This window comes from Nylanderia fulva, unplaced genomic scaffold, assembly GCF_048542155.1.
Source record: "Nylanderia fulva isolate GAGA-0341 unplaced genomic scaffold, ASM4854215v1 Scaffold22, whole genome shotgun sequence".
NCBI classification, from domain to species: Eukaryota; Metazoa; Arthropoda; class Insecta; order Hymenoptera; family Formicidae; genus Nylanderia; species Nylanderia fulva.
In genome coordinates, this window is record NW_028190285.1 from 1,370,613 (window position 1) to 1,391,231 (window position 20,619).

The 20,619-nt window shown below is 34.2% G+C and overlaps 1 protein-coding gene across 1 annotated transcript in view; it reads left to right on the plus strand.

Annotated features, from left to right (window-relative positions):
- Positions 1-619: 619 nt before the first annotated feature.
- LOC114932641 (protein Fe65 homolog) overlaps positions 620-20,619 on the plus strand; it is a 152,017-nt gene continuing 132,017 nt past the window's right edge. The window contains exon 1 of the mRNA XM_029304928.2: positions 620-939. The gene's annotated coding sequence lies outside the window, so the exon portion shown is untranslated. The remainder of the gene's footprint in view (positions 940-20,619) is intronic.

The following is a 20,619-nucleotide window of genomic DNA, read 5'->3' on the forward strand; positions in this document are numbered from 1 at the left end:
GCGAGCCAAACGGCAATGAGGGGATGTTAAGACAACTTTCTAGACACTGATTAATCCATACAAGTCTACGTAATTTATAAATTAGATTCGCGGTTGCTTCAAAGATCTATGTTACGACCTTACATTACGTAATTTTCTGCAATTCCTTTGATTGAGAATCTAGGAGTTTAACGCTTGAATTTCATTACTTCAATTTATATAACGGAGAGACATCGCAAATAAAATTTTAAAAAATCAAGCACGTCTTAAATTAAATCTAAATTATTCTATATTTGCATAAATAAATAATAATACATGGTTGAATATTTAGCTAGACAAATACAATAGAACGATTGTGTTTTTATTTGCTTGAGATTTTGAAAAATTTTAAGACTCATACTTGAATTTATTTTCCGCGTTTTTCGCCAAATTCGCGAGCGCAAAGAATGACATGACATTTAAAGGCACCCACGTGCGCATTTCTAAACGACGTTCCTGAACGGTGCCAGATGGGGGTAAGGGATTGCTGCTGCCATCAACCAATGGGGGGTTGCGCGCGCGCAAGGGAGCGAGAGAGAGGGAGAACTCGCAGGGGGTTGCAGAAACACGACGGCGTCGTCGCTTGGCAGCGCCGCGACGCCCTCGACGCGAACTAGGCAACCCTCTGTGCACGACACCCCTAGGCACTACAGCGTTTCTAACCTCACCACCCTCGCGCACCACCCGTTCGTGTTTGCGTGACGTGTGTATTCCGCGCTGCGTTATATCGTTTCTCTCCTCGTTCTACGGCGCAGTACGCGCGTTATCCTTGTTCCGAAAGGTTCGATGCAACCAGGTGCAACGGGAGAACAGTGAGGGGTGCGAGGGAGAAAAAGAGAGAAACAGTGGGGGGAGAAGCCAGCTGGCTCCAGGTTGCTCGCGAGAGTTCTCGAGGGTGGAAACGGTTTCGGACATCGCGCTGTAAGTATTTTTTGTCGTTACATCAATTTTTTTGAAGAACGAAGGGATTGTTCGGGAATTCGATAAAACAACGATTTTTCTCACCGATATCGTCGGTGACACGGTTTTGCGAGTGTCCTCGCAAGGGGTGGAACTCGATCAACTCCTTCGATTTTCATGCTGCACACTACATAATAAAGTATTATTATTGACATTTCGACTTAGCGTGCGACATCATTTTTATATTGCATTTTTATATATCTTCATCGTACCCGAATTTAGTAGAAATAAATACAAAATCGAATAGTGTTGAAATGAAAAAGATATCTTTTTTTATTTAAATGTAAATACCTGCTTGATAACTCAAATTATAAATTAGCTGAATTTAATTGACTTGATTTTACTTGATTCTGAAAACATATCTTTTTTTCTTTTCAAATATTTCATAATACATCGTTATCTATGGCAGCTGTCCGCTCTTGATAATACAAATTTCTTACTCTATATTCGCGCTTTCGGAGCTGTCGGCGCGAGCTTAACGCTTTTCAGTAAAATCTTTTTCTAGCTATAGAGCGATATAAGTGTGTTCCGGTTATTGCGAAAGGTAATTCTCGTCTATTGTTCTCGCGTACCGCTGATAAGCACAGAACGCTTTTTCTTTTTCTACGTGATGAGAATTCGCGCTCAACAACCGGGCGCGTTATATGATCTAAACTATAAAGACGCTTTGTATTTTTACTTTTTTCCTATCGCGTTTTCGAAATGCTTATATAAAGAATTGTAACCATTCTCAATATTAGAAAATGCGGCCAACATAAAATAAATGCTTCAACTATATCTACCAAACGCTAATATTTCTGATTAAAACACAACTATTTTTTACCGATGTAAAAAATAATTACATGCTTGTTGCAACTAATACAAGTCATATAAATTAAGGAGATTAATACATAATTATTTTCAGAGTTTTAATATAATTGATGAAATTCTTACCTTTTCCAAAAATTTTTAAGTTTTTAATACGTTTTAAAATAAATTCTAATAATTAAATATGTAAAAAATAAATAACTTAAAATACGCGACTGACATATAATCATAATTTTATCAGTTTTATAAAAATTTTTAAAATGAGAGATGTTTAAATATCCTATCACGATTAATCATTCACAACGCAATATCAATTACTAATTGAAAATCTCTCACAACTAGCTACAATGTATAGGAAATGTGAGTGAAAAGTCGAACGGAAAATGTAGAATTTCATGTATTTTCGTTGCGGCATGTCGATACGCCAAAACTCCCCCAATAGTTCTCGCTAATATAGCATAGACAGATCCGATACTGATAGTAATAAATTGTAGGACTTCAATCCAAAGATCGATTTCGTGCAATATTTAAGAATCGTGCGCGAGAAACAGATAGAGCGGAAAAAAGACCCCAACGCGCATTTTCTTTTACGTTCCTTTCCTTTTCGCTTAAAGCTCTGGGATTTCGTATATTGTTCGTGGACCGAACAATGAGATCGATACGAAACACGTGTCACGTTTCTCCTTCCTCGTCGATGAGCTTTTAATCCGACTGATAACACGCGCAATCCTAATATTTAAACCATTCTTACTTACTGTTAGAAAAAAGAGAATCAAAAGCTTGATTTATTCATAAATCAAAAGTCAATTTACAGTGAAATAAGCTTTGAAAAAACTTTGAGTTTAAGAATAAACTTAATTTATCACTCTTTTTCTTTTTCTTTGATCATTTCACTCTTTTCTTTCTAATACAATTTTATGTATATAATATCAATTTTAAAGTAAGATGTTTATTATATATAAATTTCATTAAACGCAATCAAAGTATCATCTTGAATTTTCAACCGCACGATTTATTCCCTCTTATAAATTCTTTCGTCTAGCTTTGAGCCATTTGAATCCTCTGGATATCTCTCTACTCATTACCTGTAAAATTCTCGTCGGAAAAGCAGTCGTTCGTAAAATCGCTGTGAATATCAAAGTAAATAGATTATTCGCAAAACGATGAGGCGCGAAACCAAAAGCAAAAGCGACAAGATGAAGAAAAAAAGAGAAACGCAAAAAAACCAAAGTCTATAAAAAAACGATTTCCTCTTTCTCTTTTCTATTTCCCTCGCTCTCATTCTTCCGAAGCGTGAAAACGTGTGACATGATCCCGTGCAGACATGGTGATATGCATGTATGTATATGCACCCGCGTGCATTATTATTTTTGTATTACACGTGCAGGCAAAGTGGCACTTTGTGTGCGTGTTTTCTGTGCGGAAAACGGCCGATTTCCCACGCCGCCATTTAGCAGCGACGCGGTGAGTGAATAAGCCGCATTCAAAACCATTGCCTACGGCTGAACCGCGTTCAAAGTCATTGCCCACGGTTAAAGTCGTGGGCAATACATTGCCCACGGCTATTCCCGCACCGTGCCTCCGCAAGATGGCGGCGTGCGATCGGCCACCTCGCGCACAGAAAACGCGCACAAAGCCACTTTGCCTGCACTTGTAATACAAAATAGTATGTGTACCACTCGCCTTTGGCTCGTGCGTCCATTTCCCGCACTCGTGACCAATTGTCAACTTTCCGCACTTGATACACAATATACTATTCTTCCCCCGTGGATGGTAGCCTTCGCGAATATTTTTTTTTGTTCCGTCCTCATCCCTTCGTCCTTTACTGTCTTCGTTGCTTCTTTCTTTGTCTCCTTGGAAACCTTGCGGTAGTTAGACGACGTTAGACGACGGTAGATACTAGGAACGGGGAAGAGTGCGCGGGAAGGACGGAGGGTAGAGCACGAGGATACGGTCCCGGAACGTGACTTGGATGCAATATTTAAAAGCGGCGCAACGTCAATACTCTCTCTCTCGCCGTCTGCGTTCCTCCGCCCCGAGAGCCTCCTCGAGGCCGAGAACTCCGAGAAGCGCCGGTTACGCCGTAATACGGCACTGAATCGGCCCCGCGGTCTGACCTTAACCCGAGATCATCCCCTCGTTCGATGCGGGCTTCCCCGATACGTTGTGCCGCGCCGTTTCCTGAATTTCGTTTCGGCGCTTCGACGTATGAGGGACGTATTTGAACGCGGGCGACTTCCAGGATTGACATGAGGAGGAACCCGAGTGTACTTAAGGTCACCATAGATCGTGAACGCGCTCTTTGACTGTCGCGGGTCAAAAGACTGTTCAAACGTGGTTTCTCGACAAATCGCGTCGTGTCGCGTGTCGTCAAATATCGCTTTGCCGAGAAAGAGTCGTCTCTAACATCCTTGACTTTCAGTCAAGACGTTCGAAGCGAATGTAAACATGACTATATATCAAAATCATTTTAGAAAAATTAAAATTGTATAAGGCATGCGTATATATAATAAAGAAAAAATTGATTTGCATTTATACAATTTTTTTTTCTCGCGCGATATTATTAGAGAATTGTATTAAAAGTGATATAAATTGAAAAGCTACACCGCAAATTACGCGAAAATTGACGACATAATACTGCAGTTATCAATAATACTGGCAGCACGCGAATATTTTATCATTTCCTGACATACCTCTATAATTTATTGCTAATGCTTTCCTGTGCACGGTCGGAAAGTCATCCTCATTCCCTTCTATAAGCAGCGAGTTCGGGGAAAACGAATGAGAAACTGGTAAAGAGAGAGAGGAAAATGTACGAGCGATGATATAAAACGGCGAGAAAATGCAGGAAGTTATGACAATTATGAGAAGAGGCGAGGGAGGAAGAGGCGTCTAGTTGTGCGACGGCTCGTGAAATGAAATCGGGACGGAGGACGATCGTTTATAAGTTCGACAGATGGAATTCTTCCTCCCCTCACCGTTCCCCCCCTCCCTATCATCCTGCATCGATAAACGCCTCTCTAAAATCTAATTAGAATGTCTGACAAGAAAAAAGCGGATATCCGGCAAATTCCTCTTGACACATTCGGTCATCGATAATACACTTCCTTTTTGCTCAAAAATCATGGATTAGCCAGATTATATATTATATAATTATCCAAATTATTTACTTCAATATTCAACAATATTTCGTCATTATACAGGGTGTCCGGTAACTAACGGACCAATGATTAAAGGCGGATTCTCTGACCAATTTGGAGACGATTTTTCCTTAGCAAAAATGTTGAGAAGTCAATAATTTTCGAGTTATAAGCGATTGAAAAAAATGGGTTTTTTGAAAACTAAACGTTTTGAAGTTAAAAGTCTAACATAATTACATTCTTCAGTTAATTTCAGGTAGAGTTTACTATAATAAAATTTTAATTTGAGGCTTAGTTATAAAGATACATAATGACAAATATTGGAAAGTTGTAAAAAATGATGACCTTTTTCGACATTTTTGCTGAGGAAAAATCGTTCCCAAATTGACCAAAGAATCCATTTGTAATCGTTGGTTCGTTAGTTACCGGACACCCTGTATATTCATCATTTATGTGTGTTAATTAAAAATAAATATAAATTTTATCGATTTGGAGAATAAATCTTTTTAATTTGAAAAAATGTCTTTCTAATGAATATGCTTTCTTTTACTTGGAGAATAAAAGTAAATAGATATATTAACGAAAAACCTCAGGCGATTCTCTTAACGTTCGCCAACTCGCTTTGCACTTCAAATCCGGAAGCCTTTGATGCTGAAAGGAAGAACATGTCCCAACATGTCCTTGCTTTTCCAGTAAATTCGCGAGGCAATACAAAGTGGCGTATGCGGGTCACGAAGAGAAGATCTATGTTCACGCAACCAAGGTTGGCACAACCTAATTAAGGAAAACTATAAAGTTTCCCCGTTACATTTTCGAGATATTTTTTTTATTATTTATGCTCTAATTTCATCCTTCATAATATATATTATTCTGTTACTTTAATCATTTGCAAACATAATTTAATTATTCTAAAAGATTTTAGTGTGTTAATTTAGTGGCATTAAATAGGGTTTCGTTATTAGAAATATGCAAATTAAAACATTTGCAAAAAAAAAAAAAAAAAGATTTACACGAAAGTTTCTTAATGTATGAATTCGTAACTTCCTTTGTTTTATTGCTCACAAATTTTGAGTTCTATACTGTATATTTTTTCCATTGATTAATTTCATATTTATTGGAGATTTAAATAATAAAAGGAAAATTGATCTCTGAATTTGAAAATTCTTAATATACATATATGCTATATTCCGCTTTAAAAATGATAATAATTAGCTAAATTACTTAATTTTAGCTATTTTATGATATGTCATTTTACGTCAAGATGTCGGAGCCAAGCCAAATAAAAATTTTTCTGAAATAAAACAAGATTACTTTTGATTTTTCTCATACTGATAAAATGTTGAATGTGTAAAGGAAACGCTTCTAAATATAATATATTTCTGTGCTAGACAGATAAATCTGTCTTGGCGAAGACAGATGTAGAATTAATTAATTTATCATAGATTTTATTATCGCAATAAATTGTCGCGGGTGCAGACTCGAATTAGAATATCCTTTTATAGCTGATTAGCGCCGATTAAAGTAAATATTTAACTCGCTTTGCGTCGTAGGTTAATCACTAAGTAAGATTGCATAAAGGGGCTGTAACACAAACCCTCCCGTCGAGTCGCGACGGGAGCCGGATTTATAGCTACGAAACTCGCCTTCTCGGAATTCACAAAATTTAGAGGCTTATTCCTTTAGCAAAAGCGACGGACCGGACAAAAAGCAAACTAAGAGACAGAGGTGCTGAAACGCTCTTTCCACTCTCTTTCCCAGCGACTCGCTATTGTCGATTGACTTGGAGGGCAATGCCTTATCTGAAATTTCATCCGTGAAAGAAATTCTTTACTTCTGACAAGAATCGCGTATGTACATATTCTGCGAATGCTGTCGTTTCATCTAGAAAATTTGTGCTGTGTCGTGTCGTATGAAATATGACTCACTCTCTCGTGTTTTGTAAATGTAAAGTACAGATGTAGAGATATTTTTGGGATTTATGTGCTTTGAGAAAATTAATCCGAGAGAAATATGTAAATAAAAGAAAAATACTTTTTACAGTTATTAGATTTTTTACGGAACGTTTCAGCGCATTGTATTTTTTTTTTTACAAAGGCAACCCTCCTTCCTAAATTATGTCGACTTAAACTCCCGGGCTTATTGCGGCGTCTTAAAGTAAAGTTACCAAAGCTTAGGACACATCTTGTACGATAATTTGCATGAGTAGACAATACAGGCGGTGACATAAAAAAAGATGTTGCCGACCAGCTGTTCCACCATTCAAGCGCCATGGTCTGTCGGAGTTTCCACCCTCCTCTGTGTCCTCCTTTTCTCCTCAGTTTCGCGCCCTTGCCCTTGACTTTCCTCAACCTCTACCATCCCTCCGAGACACCACTACCTTATCTCGCGCTTAATTCGCAAAGGAAACGGTCGATGAAGGGCGTGTCTGCTGCGCTTGGAAATTCGGTGGAAAAATAGCGGGGATAAAAGGGCAGGATGCGAGATGATGTCAAATGTTATGCGTTGCGCTTTTTTAATCAAATCTTCATACCACGCGTTCCCGCACGGATAACGCGCGCGTTTTATATTCTTAATATACAGGCGACAGGTAAATTTGTCCTTCTTCGATCTTAGAGAGACACATTCCGCATTTCCGTCCTTGGACTATCCGTATCTTCGGATATTGGCACATAATGTCTGTCCATTTCTCTCGACCCAACCTTGAACCTTACAAGGTCGCGTCTTGAGGGGCGGCGCTGATAGAAATTTTTCATCGAAAGATGGCATGTCGTATACGTTATGTAATCACGAATAAATTATGTTCGAATATGCTGTTCGCTCATTTTTGACTGCAAAGATATTAGTCTATTAAATTTTTTTTATAAAATATAATATTTAAAAAGTTCTTAGATTTTCCCGTATATTTTTCCGGTATATTTTTCAGCTTTTTACATAAAGAAAATTATGTAAAAAGCCCGTCAAAAGTTATCTGATTGCGAACCTTTCCCAGTGCTATAAATATCCAGTAATTTAATTTCGCTCAGAACGTTTGTCGAAAAGTTTCGTATCATGTTTCCTAGATTTCTTTTCTCAGATGAAAAGATGATTTTTCTCGCTCTCTGTGAAGATGTTTAATATGCAAAATTTTTCCGTAATTCTTTTCATTTCCAATTTAATTTACACTTTTACTTTATTTTTCATTTAATTAAAGTCTTGTAGACTATTAAAATTAACTAATAAAATCGGAACCCATTAGCAAAATATATATATATATATTATACTAATTGGTAAGCTACGATTCTCTCTAGTTATTGACATAATATAACTACTCTAGAATGTGCTTCCATCCCTTTAGCTATATATCTATATATATCTATATATCACTTCGACGGCAGATAGATATCGGTTCTTATTTGCATAAGCTACTGAACGCATTTACACTAAATATGATATCATTAAGGAACAATCAATAATCTCGAATGGTGAGTATATATTCCAGGTAGACACTAACGATTATTGAGCGTAAGGCTAGTTGCTTTAAACACGGGATCGTTCGATAACGAAGCTATAAGGATGCTAAAGGACTCGCTGGAGCCATAGGTTTGCGATTAATTCTGGTTGCAACATGCGCGCACTTGGTTACTCCATCTTTGGAGAACCTAATTTACGGAGTTAACTATAGGTCGTGGCGAAACTCGCAAGAGGCGACGCTTGTTGATATCGACGTTCTTAAATTGATGACCCCACGGCAATACCTATGCTAATAGACTAAGCTCGCAATAATAATACAGACACTGAATTGCTCAACAACGCTTACTTTGACATTCCTAGAAGAAATAGGAAATACTAAGTTCAACAACAATTAGAGGCATGGTCATCTCAATTTATTCGGAGACAATTGTAAGCAACAATTAACTAATTTTTAATTTTTAATTCTTAATTTTTTACACATACATAAGTCGATTTCTATTTTATATTATAAAATTTTTAAACTCAGTTTATAATATTTAAAAAAACTTGGAGACGATGGACACGATCATTGCCGAACGATGAGCTGTTGGTTTGGAGTAATGTCTAAGTGCCACTCCGAGTTCTCAATAATAATTTTTAAAATAATATTGATTAGCCGGATAAATTATTTTAATTCGATTTTTGCTTCTAATTGGGACTGTTCGTTGTTGAACTATTTTTAATAATTTAAATTTATTGTTAGCGTATTTCGCCTTTTAATTTTGACATAATTATTTAATTTATTTTGACATTGTATTGCGACTTTTTTTTATTAGAATTTTTCTTTATATTTATTATAATGTTTATTGCGCACTGAAGAAGACTGAGTACAGTTCGAAACGTTTGTAATTGGTTTTTTTTTTTAAATTAAAGTTTTTCCAAGATTTATAATAATTTTTTATTTGCTCGTTACACATGGCACTCGTAATATTTAATAAATTGATCATTGTCTAAGCTTGCAAAATTGTACAAATCGTTAATTATACGAATAGTTGCATGAACAGTAAAAATTGAAGAATTTAGAATTATATGAAATAAAAAAATTCCTCCGTAGATATAAAATAAATTCTTGTTATCAGAGAATTTCAATATAATTTTCTAATATGTAAAATTTTGTTTAAATGGTTACATCCCAATTCTTCAATTATCTCGTTGGAACTCTTCGTTTGAACGTCAATTTCGCGATCATTCATACCCCCAGCTAAACCGGAGCCCACGATGCTTCGCAAATAACGCATCTGCTCACGCAGTTGTATTGTACAAGCGAAGTAACAAAGCAAGTCTCCCGAGAACTTTCGATGTGAAAATTCAATTTCCATCGCGAGGTTTGCGCGAAGTCTCGCGATCTTTTTTTCCTCCCTTTCCTGCTCTCTATCTTTCTATTTCTTTCTTCGTGTCTTCGTCGCTAGCTATTCGCCTCTTTTTTCGCGGATCTTATCTCGCCCTGGAGACATAGAATACCAAGACAGGCGATTTCTACCTCTTTTTCCTCTCACGCGTGAAGGATAACAAGGCGAGAGAGGGTGCGAAGGGCAAACCGGAAAACGTAACTTCTTCTCGGTGAACATTTTGCACCCGGAGATCGCGCTGATTCTTAGAGAAAACGATCGTCACGTTGAATTCTCATGCGAGAATCCATGCGGAATGATATAACACGAAAGAGTAATTATAATTTTATTCATCAATATCATGCTTGTTGAATATGAGAAAGAAATCTTAGAAATGAGATATATAATTTACTTAAAATTCTAGAAAAAATATAATTTTATACTATTAGTATTAAATATTTATTTTGATAATTTTATTCAATAATTTGATTAATGATCTTCTCATCGTAAACCTTATATAGTGAGATGCAATTTGTTTGGTGAATCAACATTTGTATTTTTGCATGCGGATCAAAATCGAGATTCAAAAGGAATACATACATCATCCCTCTCATGCTTATCGAATATGAGAAAGAAATATAAATGAGATATGTAATTTACTTGAAATTCTAGAAAAAATATCATTTTAATATTAGTATTACATATTTCTTGATAATTTTATTAAGTAAATTTATTGATTTACGGGTAATAATGATGGATATGTATTTATTAATGATCTTCCCGTCCGTAAACCCTATATGTAGTGAGATGCAATTTGTTTGGTGAATCAACATTTGTATTTTTGTATGCGGATCAAAATCGAGATTCAAAAGGAATACATACATCATCTCTATTTCTATAGAACCGCGCAAGGTCGAATTTTTCATTTACTACACGATCGATTCTCACACGATAGATACATATATGTATATACCTATATATTTTTCTGCCCATTTTTGTATCCCCATTCATATAACCCTTTCATTCTCATCTCACTATATTGCGACTTGTATTGCCATCCAAATACGATACTTAAAGACTGTGCTTTTCTATCACAATGCTGGTATGATTGACTATTGACTGGGGTAGAAATAATCGTAGTTTTAAATGTGAAAGTAAAGGCGCGAATAAGAGAAGATATTTGACACATGTATATACAAGATGTGTTAGTTTAGTGCTCTTTCTTTTCACCATAAATTCTTAGAAAATTTAATCAAACTCGAAATTTTTTCTTAATTTTATTTATATTTTCAATAATAACGTTAAAATAAAAAATGTTTAAACAGTGAAATTTTTATTAGATGTTTGCATCCTAAAAATTATTTATAAAAGAGATACTATCAGTTTCTTGATCATTTTTATTTCAAAGATCTAATCTAAATTACTTGAAAAATCCAAGACTAATAAAATGTGCTCTTTCTTTTCACCATAAATTCTTAGAAAATTTAATCAAACTCGAAATTTTTTCTTAATTTTATTTATATTTTCAATAATAACGTTAAAATTAAAAATGTTTAAACAGTGAAATTTTTATTAGATGTTTGCATCCTAAAAATTATTTATAAAAGAGATACTATCAGTTTCTTGATAATTTTTATTTCAAAGATCTAATCTAAATTACTTGAAAAATCCAAGACTAATAAAATGTACACCCTATATATGCCTGTAGATATATACGATATGTATACGTACTACGTACACACTGTGAGGTTACAAGGGGATAACACTACTTTATGTTTCGTAGAGGTCGTAAAGATACTGGAGACGTATGTCTCAGTCTATCTTTTTTCCTCCTCGCCTATCGAATACACTTGCACATGTTTTTCTTCGTCTGTTTTTTTTCCGAGATCGATCGTTTCATTTATTAGTTAGATACGAAAGTTGAGAGCGAGGAAAAGAGAACAGAACTTGACGAAGTTCAAAGTGAATTTACGTTCTTTGCAGTCAAAAGGAAGAGAAGGCGGAAAAAACGTTTTGCCGAGTAAATTGCAATTCAATTAACTGGTTTTAAAAATGTATAGCCAAGAATCGTAAAACTAAGAGAATAATTATTTTTTAATTATTATATATATAATATTATACATATATATAATTATTGTAAATATAATATTTAACTGTAGTACATTATTTTAAAAATGTAAATCTATGTTAAATATTATTTAAATGTACTTCAATTTAAGTAATATCCGCTAAACTTTCTATAATTTTAATAATTCTCCGTTAAATTTATCGATCAAAAATATATATGGCGGAATTAAAAAAAAAAAAAGTTTGTTAATAATTTTTATCTGAAAACAATATTCAATAACAAAGAAGACAATTTCTCTGCGAATCAGGGCAGTACGTTGAATCCGACGATTAAATTAACTAGCTTTTCATTATCGAAATAATGGTGTGTTTTACACCACTCGCGCTGTTTCTCCTCTTGTCACGACACCCCAAGCAATCCGGTCTCACGTACAGCTTCTATCGATGTGTGCTCAAAAGCACTTTTGCGGCGAGCAACCAGTTCGTTCGCCTGGAAGACAGGTGGACGGCGGGTAGCGCTTTATCGGCCAGGAAACACCAGCAAGTCGTGCATTGTGACCGGTCGAGATTAGAACCATTGTTTTCGCGCTTGCACGACCTGAATAGCGTTCCTGCAGCGAGGAACGAGAACGAGAACGCGCAGGAATAGGAGAACTCATTCCGATGCCGCCCTTGTTCGTTCACCGCACGTAACGGACGTGTGTGTGCGAGCTTTATTAATTTCCGGAAATTGAGGGCCGTATCTATCACTGAACGTAGGATCGATGCTTTCGACGTTACATGATCGAATCGCTCTTCCTGTTTCCATCCCTCTTTCTTTTTTCTCTCTCTCTCTCACTCTTCCTTTCCTCTATCTCTCTCTCTCTGGAGAGAGTAATAACTTTCGTACGTCTGAAACTGCACAATATGAGATCGTAATTAAAAAAAGCTGAATAAACAATAATTCAACTGTTAAAGTTTCCCGTCGTTGCCTAGGAGTATCATATTTTATCTCTCCGGCTAATTGCTGTAATATTTTTGATATTATGATATTCTACATGTAACAAAAAAATTGAGCAATCATTCTTGGATAATTCATGCAATGTTCTGTTTAATAATTCTCGATGTTGCATTTATTCACTACTAATAAATAAAAAAGATTAGGGAAAAAATTGAACTCACAATGACAGAGTTATTCTCGATCGATGCATGTTATACAGGTCGCGGATGTTTGCTCGTAGTTGTGAAAACGAATGTGTTTTTCGAGAAGAAACTGAACTTTTTGAGGAATGAAATGGAATAATAAAAGCTACGATACACACACATCCACAAAATTCCATCCTATTTGCGCTCTAGATTCGACGAAGTTCGTTAACCGGCGTTCTGTGCCGCGAGGCTTTGTGTACCTCGGAGAACAATTTCTAATTTTCTGTTACAACAGTTGTAGGTTCCATTGACACGAAGAGAAAGGTTCTGCGAGGGTTTAATCCCGCAGGGAGGTTTTTGAGAGAGAAAGGGCCTCTCCATTAAAAAGAAATGTTTCATTAACTCAAATTTTATGGAATAATTGTTTGTCGAACGCGCGCACTTTGCACTTTTATTCTCATGTGACTAAATCACGTTCTTTTTATTAAACTACATTCATTAGTCGGGAAAATCCAGCTATTGTTCCATGTATAAATCGTCATAGGTCGAGTAGATGGATTTAATTTCGGTTAATTGAATGTTACGTTTACGAAAACAAAGCTTTATATTTGGTGTATGATGCTTGAATAGAAACGCTGTTGTTCGGAAAAGAGAGTCATTCGTACTAACTGTCGATGTAAATAAAAATTTACGTCATAAAGATCGCTTCTTTTATCAAGTACAATAATAATAATTTTATCATAATGTTAAATAACGTTAAACGTTATATATCCTAAATATTAGAATAAGAAAATGTATCAGAATGCGATAAAAATATGAAAAGACCTATAAATGAATAAAAAGAAAAGAGATTCGTCAGTGTTTGTATCATTAGCATCCAGTAAGGGCACGGAATGCCATTATCTGCTCCACCTCGTCTTACGAGCTCGATACCTCACAGGGATCGCACCTTTTTATTCCAGTTTTTACCTGCCCTTGTATTAATCCCATCTACCGAGCTTTTCCCGTAAATTGCGTTATACGCGGAAAAGTATAAATTTATAGAACTGAAAATTGATATTTATGCACGCGATATCGATGCGAAAGTTTCTCGATATTCCGGAGATACATCATAGTGCAAGGTACATTAACCTTTTTTTCCATGTTTCACTCACGGGAATTTGTCGAGCTGAGGGGGAACGCCTCGTAAATTGCGCAGTATACGTTGATAACATTTTATGGTGATTTATCTAGCCGCATAATTCTCTCGAAACACACGCCGGCGAACGAATGGATATAATGGTTTAAACCATGCTCGAATATCGCGATTTTATGAGATCTGATATCGCGAAAAATGTTTAGCGATACTTGGTTATTACCAATCGATTCACGACACGTGTTACTCGTGCATCTCCATTTCAATGACATCTTTATTGCGCGTCAAAGAATAATCACATTTAATCGCGTACGAAATAATAAAGTGATTTTAGTTATAAATATATATATATTTATATTTATATTCGATGCATATCAGATCTCACGCATGTCATAAATATAACGACTATTAATGTAACAAAAATCACTTTATTATTTCGTACGCGATTAAATGTGATTATTCTTTGACGCGAATTTAGTTTTCAATAATATTTTCTGAAAATATAATTATATTTTACGGTTGCAAATGATAGAAATTGAACGGAAACATTGTCATATTTACACTACAATAATTATATTTTGAGAAAATATTATTGAAAACTAAATTAAACGCGTATCTTTGAATATTAATAAATTAATTTTTAACTGCAAGCATTAAGAAAATTGAAATAACTTTACATTTCTCATAGTTAATTGTTTCACATTATATCATGTCACATTTTAAGATCAGAAATTAAGTTTCTATATAGAAAGTTGTGTTTTAGCACTTGATAAGGGCCGAAACCCATGGCCGAAACGTCACGTCGTGAATATTAAATAAAGATTATTAAATAGCCAGAGTTGGTTGATTAAATTACTACCAATTTTACATTTCTCCTTTTATTCAATTGTCCACGTAATTTTTTTATAGCTTATCTTTGATCGTCCTTAAAGTTGCTTTGCCGTTTTTGTTTTGCAATGGGAAAAAAATCCGCGTTTCAACGCCTTTGCTCGATGATACCTTCCGCAGTCATGTCATTATCTGGAACGCGTGTCGAGAGTCGCTGAGAAGGATTATAACGGGAAATGCGCGCCTATATACATGTGCATTACATGTATCTGTAGCGGAGAACAAGAACGAAAAGTAGGTAGGTGTGTGAAAAGCGGGACGGAGAAAGAACGACGCATAAAATACCAGAGAGAGAGAGAGAGAGAGAGCGCGAAGGGATGGAACTAAAAGAAAAGAGAAAGAGAAATGCTCGCGAGGGTGGTGTTACCTCCCTAATTGCATGCCAGACAGCGACTGCATCTTTCATTCCCTTTTTCATCCTCTTTCCCTTCTCTCGTATAGTTCCATCCCTTTCCATCTCTGGCGGCAGTATTTGCGAGCTACCCACCCTCGCGACCACGGCACGCCAGTCCGGAAATGTGGCATAAGAAACGTTATTGCGCCACTCCGCAGAGTTTCCCGGTATATACGAGGCTGTCCTCCTTTCTCTTCTCTATCTCCCAGGTTTTCATTTCGGCCGCCTCTCGACCGGCTTCTGCGACGTGCATCCGGAAGAGGCATCGGACAGAGTGTATTACACGCCAAGTTTGTAAAGTATCCTGCCTGAAATGTTGTCGCAGAAGTATCGTTCTCCACCATGAGTATATACCCGTGTTCACGGACCATATAACGGCCCGGCTACTAACCGCTGAACACTCACCAGAAAACAATTTACACTTAGATTCTTAGCGCGCAAATCTTTTCGATGCGATACGTAAGATAATCAATATTCGATTATCGAAATGACTTATTTTTAATAATGCGTATCTGAATAAAGATCTTGGAAAAATAGTGATGTGAATTTAATTGTAGAGGGAATTTTCTCGTAGAATTTACCTTGAAAATCATGATGAAGAGTTTCTCTGATTAAATATTTATCACAATAAAAAATATTAATACGTACGTAGTAAAATTCATCAAACATATTTTATATGTTATATCGTGGTAAATATTTAATCATAAATTATATAATATCGAAAAATTATTTTTAAATTCCTCGTTCATTTTATGCACAGAGAGAATTTTTCTAAGTTTTTTTCTGATTAAATATTTACCACGATATAAGATATAAAATATGTGATATTATATGTATAATAATGATATTATATAATTATAATTATAATGTTATTATATTATAATTTTATTTTTAAATGCTATACATTTTTTAAATATGATAATTTTTATAATATATTATAAGACGTGTCGCAAAAAATATTATTCATTAAAATAACTACTAATTATCTGATTAAATATTTATCACAATAAAAAATATTAATACGTACGTAGTAAAATTCATCAAACATATTTTATATGTTATATCGTGGTAAATATTTAATCATAAATTATATAATATCGAAAAATTATTTTTAAATTCCTCGTTCATTTTATGCACAGAGAGAATTTTTCTAAGTTTTTTTCTGATTAAATATTTACCACGATATAAGATATAAAATATGTGATATTATATGTATAATAATGATATTATATAATTATAATTATAATGTTATTATATTATAATTTTATTTTTAAATGCTATACATTTTTTAAATATAATAATTTTTATAATATATTATAAGATGTGTCGCAAAAAATATTATTCATTAAAATAATCACTAATTATCTGATTAAATATTTATCACAATAAAAAATATTAATACGTACGTAGTAAAATTCATCAAACATATTTTATATCTTCTATCGTGGTAAATATTTAATCAGAGAAAAACTTATATATAAAAATTCTCTCTGTGCATATAAAATGAACGAGGAATTGAAAAATAATTTTTCGACGCGCGAGCGTGACTCGAGCTCGTCCTTTTGATAACGACGACGCAGTGACGGTGGTCGCGAGTCCCTGTACCTGTTGATCCCTCGTCGGCGAACCCCCATCGGGCCCGGCGCGGGCGAAAGAGCAGGGTAAATAACTGTCAGCGGAACGGCCCGGAATTATGCCGGCCGCTTTCAAAGAGCGATAAAATAAATCATGCTTCGCGAGGACACGCGCGTTGCGGCCGTATCCACCTATCTCATCCATTTCGCGCAATATCCCGTCGGCTTCATGGTGGATAAGGGTGACGAAGGCGGCCGGTGCCATCCCTCGGGAAATCAGAGAAAGATGCACTGCGACTCGAAGGGTCCTTGCACCCTCATTTCTTTCTTATACTCATCCCCTAGTGCTCCTTATTCGCGACGCGCATTCGCGCACTCTTCGACTTTTTCTTGTCTTTAGACGCTCGAACATGGGGTGGATCGGTTCGAACAAGGGGCACGACCGAGAACGAGAGATGGTGGAAAAGAAGAAGAAGAAGAAGAAGAATAGGAGCTCTCGCTGAGAAAGTGGGGTGCTTCGTGCTGCCATGCATTGGCGGCGCTGCGTTAAATTGAGTTTCTTCTATAATTCGCTAGAGAGTTCACCGTTAAATTCGGTTATTGGATGCGCAATTGCGACCAGAATGCGATATAGATTGCGATAAAAAAAAGGTGACTTTTAGATTATTTCATTAATACGAGTTCTTTTCAGTGAAATTCTTTACATTCGTTTTTGTGTGCATATATCTACATACTTTATCGAATATATAATTCGCGATTATCGAATGTAATTCGATTCTGATAAACATTAATCTACGAGTAATTTGCATTACCATAAATTGCAGCAATGCAATCGCGATTGAGAAGTTTGCTCGAATGCTTTGTTTGCTTTATAAACTTTTCATTTCTGCGGTATAATTGTCGGACGATAACAAAATAACATCCAATAGGTTCATGAGGAAAAATAGAATCAAAGGAATGATATCCAAACCGCTCTTTTATGCGCTAACTGTTTACATAAAAACTAATTGGCTTAAATTTATTCTGTTCTCAAAGAATGCGACGTTTGACTCAAAAGATTTTTTTATACTTTTCCGACTTTTGAGACAGAATTGATATGGGATTAAATCAAATTAAATCAAGGAATTTTCGCTATAAAAAATTATTCTCATACATTTCTCGACACCCCTCATATTTTATATAATTAATGAGTAAATGCAAACATGTATAAATAGAATCTCATTACAAACAAAATAAATGTACAATTAATATATTACTTTCTTCATATTTCTATATGTAATTTATAAGTAAATGCAAACATATATGGGATCATTGCAAGCAAAATAAATGCACACTTAAAAAAAAATGTTTACAATTATAACACATATACAAAATTAATATAACACTCTCTTACATTGAATCAGTGATAAGACTTACCGTTATCTAACTGTAACATAGACTCAGTAACTGTTGCATAGATCTGCAGTGAAAATACATTTTGTTCTTCCGTCCATGTCTCATTTATTTTTTCAAAAGTAATAGAGTACAAATTTACAAGATAAAACTTTTGAAGCTTTTTTGTATTTTTTTGCAAGAAAATCTTCACACACACACACACACACACACACACACACACATATATATATATATATATATTCTAAAATAAAGCATGTATAATTAATATTGAAATTCAGGATTATACATTTTATATTTTTTTTACTCTATCACAATATAAAATAAACTTATAAAAAATGAATAAGATTCTTTTAAAATTTAAATATTTTTTTAACAAAATATATTGTTATAAAAATAAATAAAATAAAAAAAATTTTCTGTAATATATAATTATAATTATAATGTTATTATATTATAATTTTATTTTTAAATGCTATACATTTTTTAAATATAATAATTTTTATAATATATTATAAGACGTGTCGCAAAAAATATTATTCATTAAAATAATTACTAATTATCTTTCAGTGAGATATCACTAATTTATAGTGCTATATTCATAATTGAGAACATTAATGATCTCATCAGATTCACTGCTTTGCATAAACTACTGAGTCTATTCAAAAGAGTAGATTTATTGCCATTATATTTGCACTCACCAGTCGATGCAGCATCATTGTATTCCTGTATATCTGTATTCCTCGCTGATGGCTGCATTGCTCATTGGATACTTCCACACAGAAATCTAGTTGGATAGAAAAACGAAGTTAATTAGAATCCATTTCTTATAGCGCACTGCTGATAATTTCACACGTGAAATTTACTATCAATGGACAAAACGTATGGAACATACACTGTAAAAAAATATGTAATATATTACACAAAAATATGTAAAATTACATAAATAATAAGTGTAAAATTACACAATAAATAATAGAAATGTTTACCTTTTCATTATTTATCATGTAATTTTACATTTATTATTTATGTAATTTTACATATTTTTAATGTAATTTTACAAATTTTTTTTACAGTGTATGGCGTGATTTGTTTGTCATTTCAAAATAATTTATCGCAATCATATGGTCAATTAACACGAATCGACATTCTATTATATTATTGACAAAAGTCATTACTATTAAAATGCGCAGAAAAAATATAAAAATATTATAATAGAAAACTGTGACGGCTATTTCGAATATCATATAATATAAATGACCGCAATAATTCATACTTTGAAAAATATATTATTTTCGAAAAAATCAATATAGTACTTATTGTTAGATATGATAAATATAAGAACAATATTTTTGTCCATTATTCACCATCGTTTACAGTTGCATTTAAACACGATGCAATCGCGATGCAATTTCTTCTGATACTTTTTCTCAGCACTCTCGAATTTCGTGACGAAGACGCATGATTGCATTAAAGTGGTTGTAACATGCACTTATCGGTATCTGTTGCGTTCACTGATCGCATAAATCGTGTAATGACGTAATGGTTATAAACATCAATCACTATTATTCACGAGACAATCACTCTCGACTTATCGTACTCGATACTTTTTGATATTCGGAGAAGCGGACACAACTTCTTAAAGAGGGTATAATATATCGCCACGAAAGAAACAGAGAGAAGAGATTTCACTCACTCTAAATTCAAGACGAAAACGTCTATAGACATAGTAATATAGACATAGTAAACATAAATATGTATTTTATATATTTTAGAATGTATTTCACTTGATACTATTTTCGCTTCAAAGCACTTAAAATGTTTGAAGCGTTTAATTAAAATGAAGAATCTTATATTTTTCAAAGCAAGTAGAATTCAACTTTAATTATAAATAATTTTTGTTAACAAAATTAGAAAAAAAAAATATGTTGCAATATGTTGGGAGTCTCTGTTTAAATAGCTTAATAAATATACATGTAATTTATATATTCATTTATTTACTATATTCATGCTCTCATTCATTTACACACACTTTGTCCGATTATATGTAAAATTCACGTAATTACAATATAATCGAAATAATATTTTGCCTAATACTCTATTATGTATTTTATACTTTTATTTTCTCTGTATTTATAGCAATTTACATTTCACACGAATACGAAAATGTTTAGAAAGATGCTCTCGTATATTACTGACTAAATGATACAAATCGCTTATAAATCCGCCAAGTACTTGCCAAGTTTCTCAAAGCGTTTCCAACTAAAACGGATTTGGATCGTCCCGAGAGCGATTAAATTCA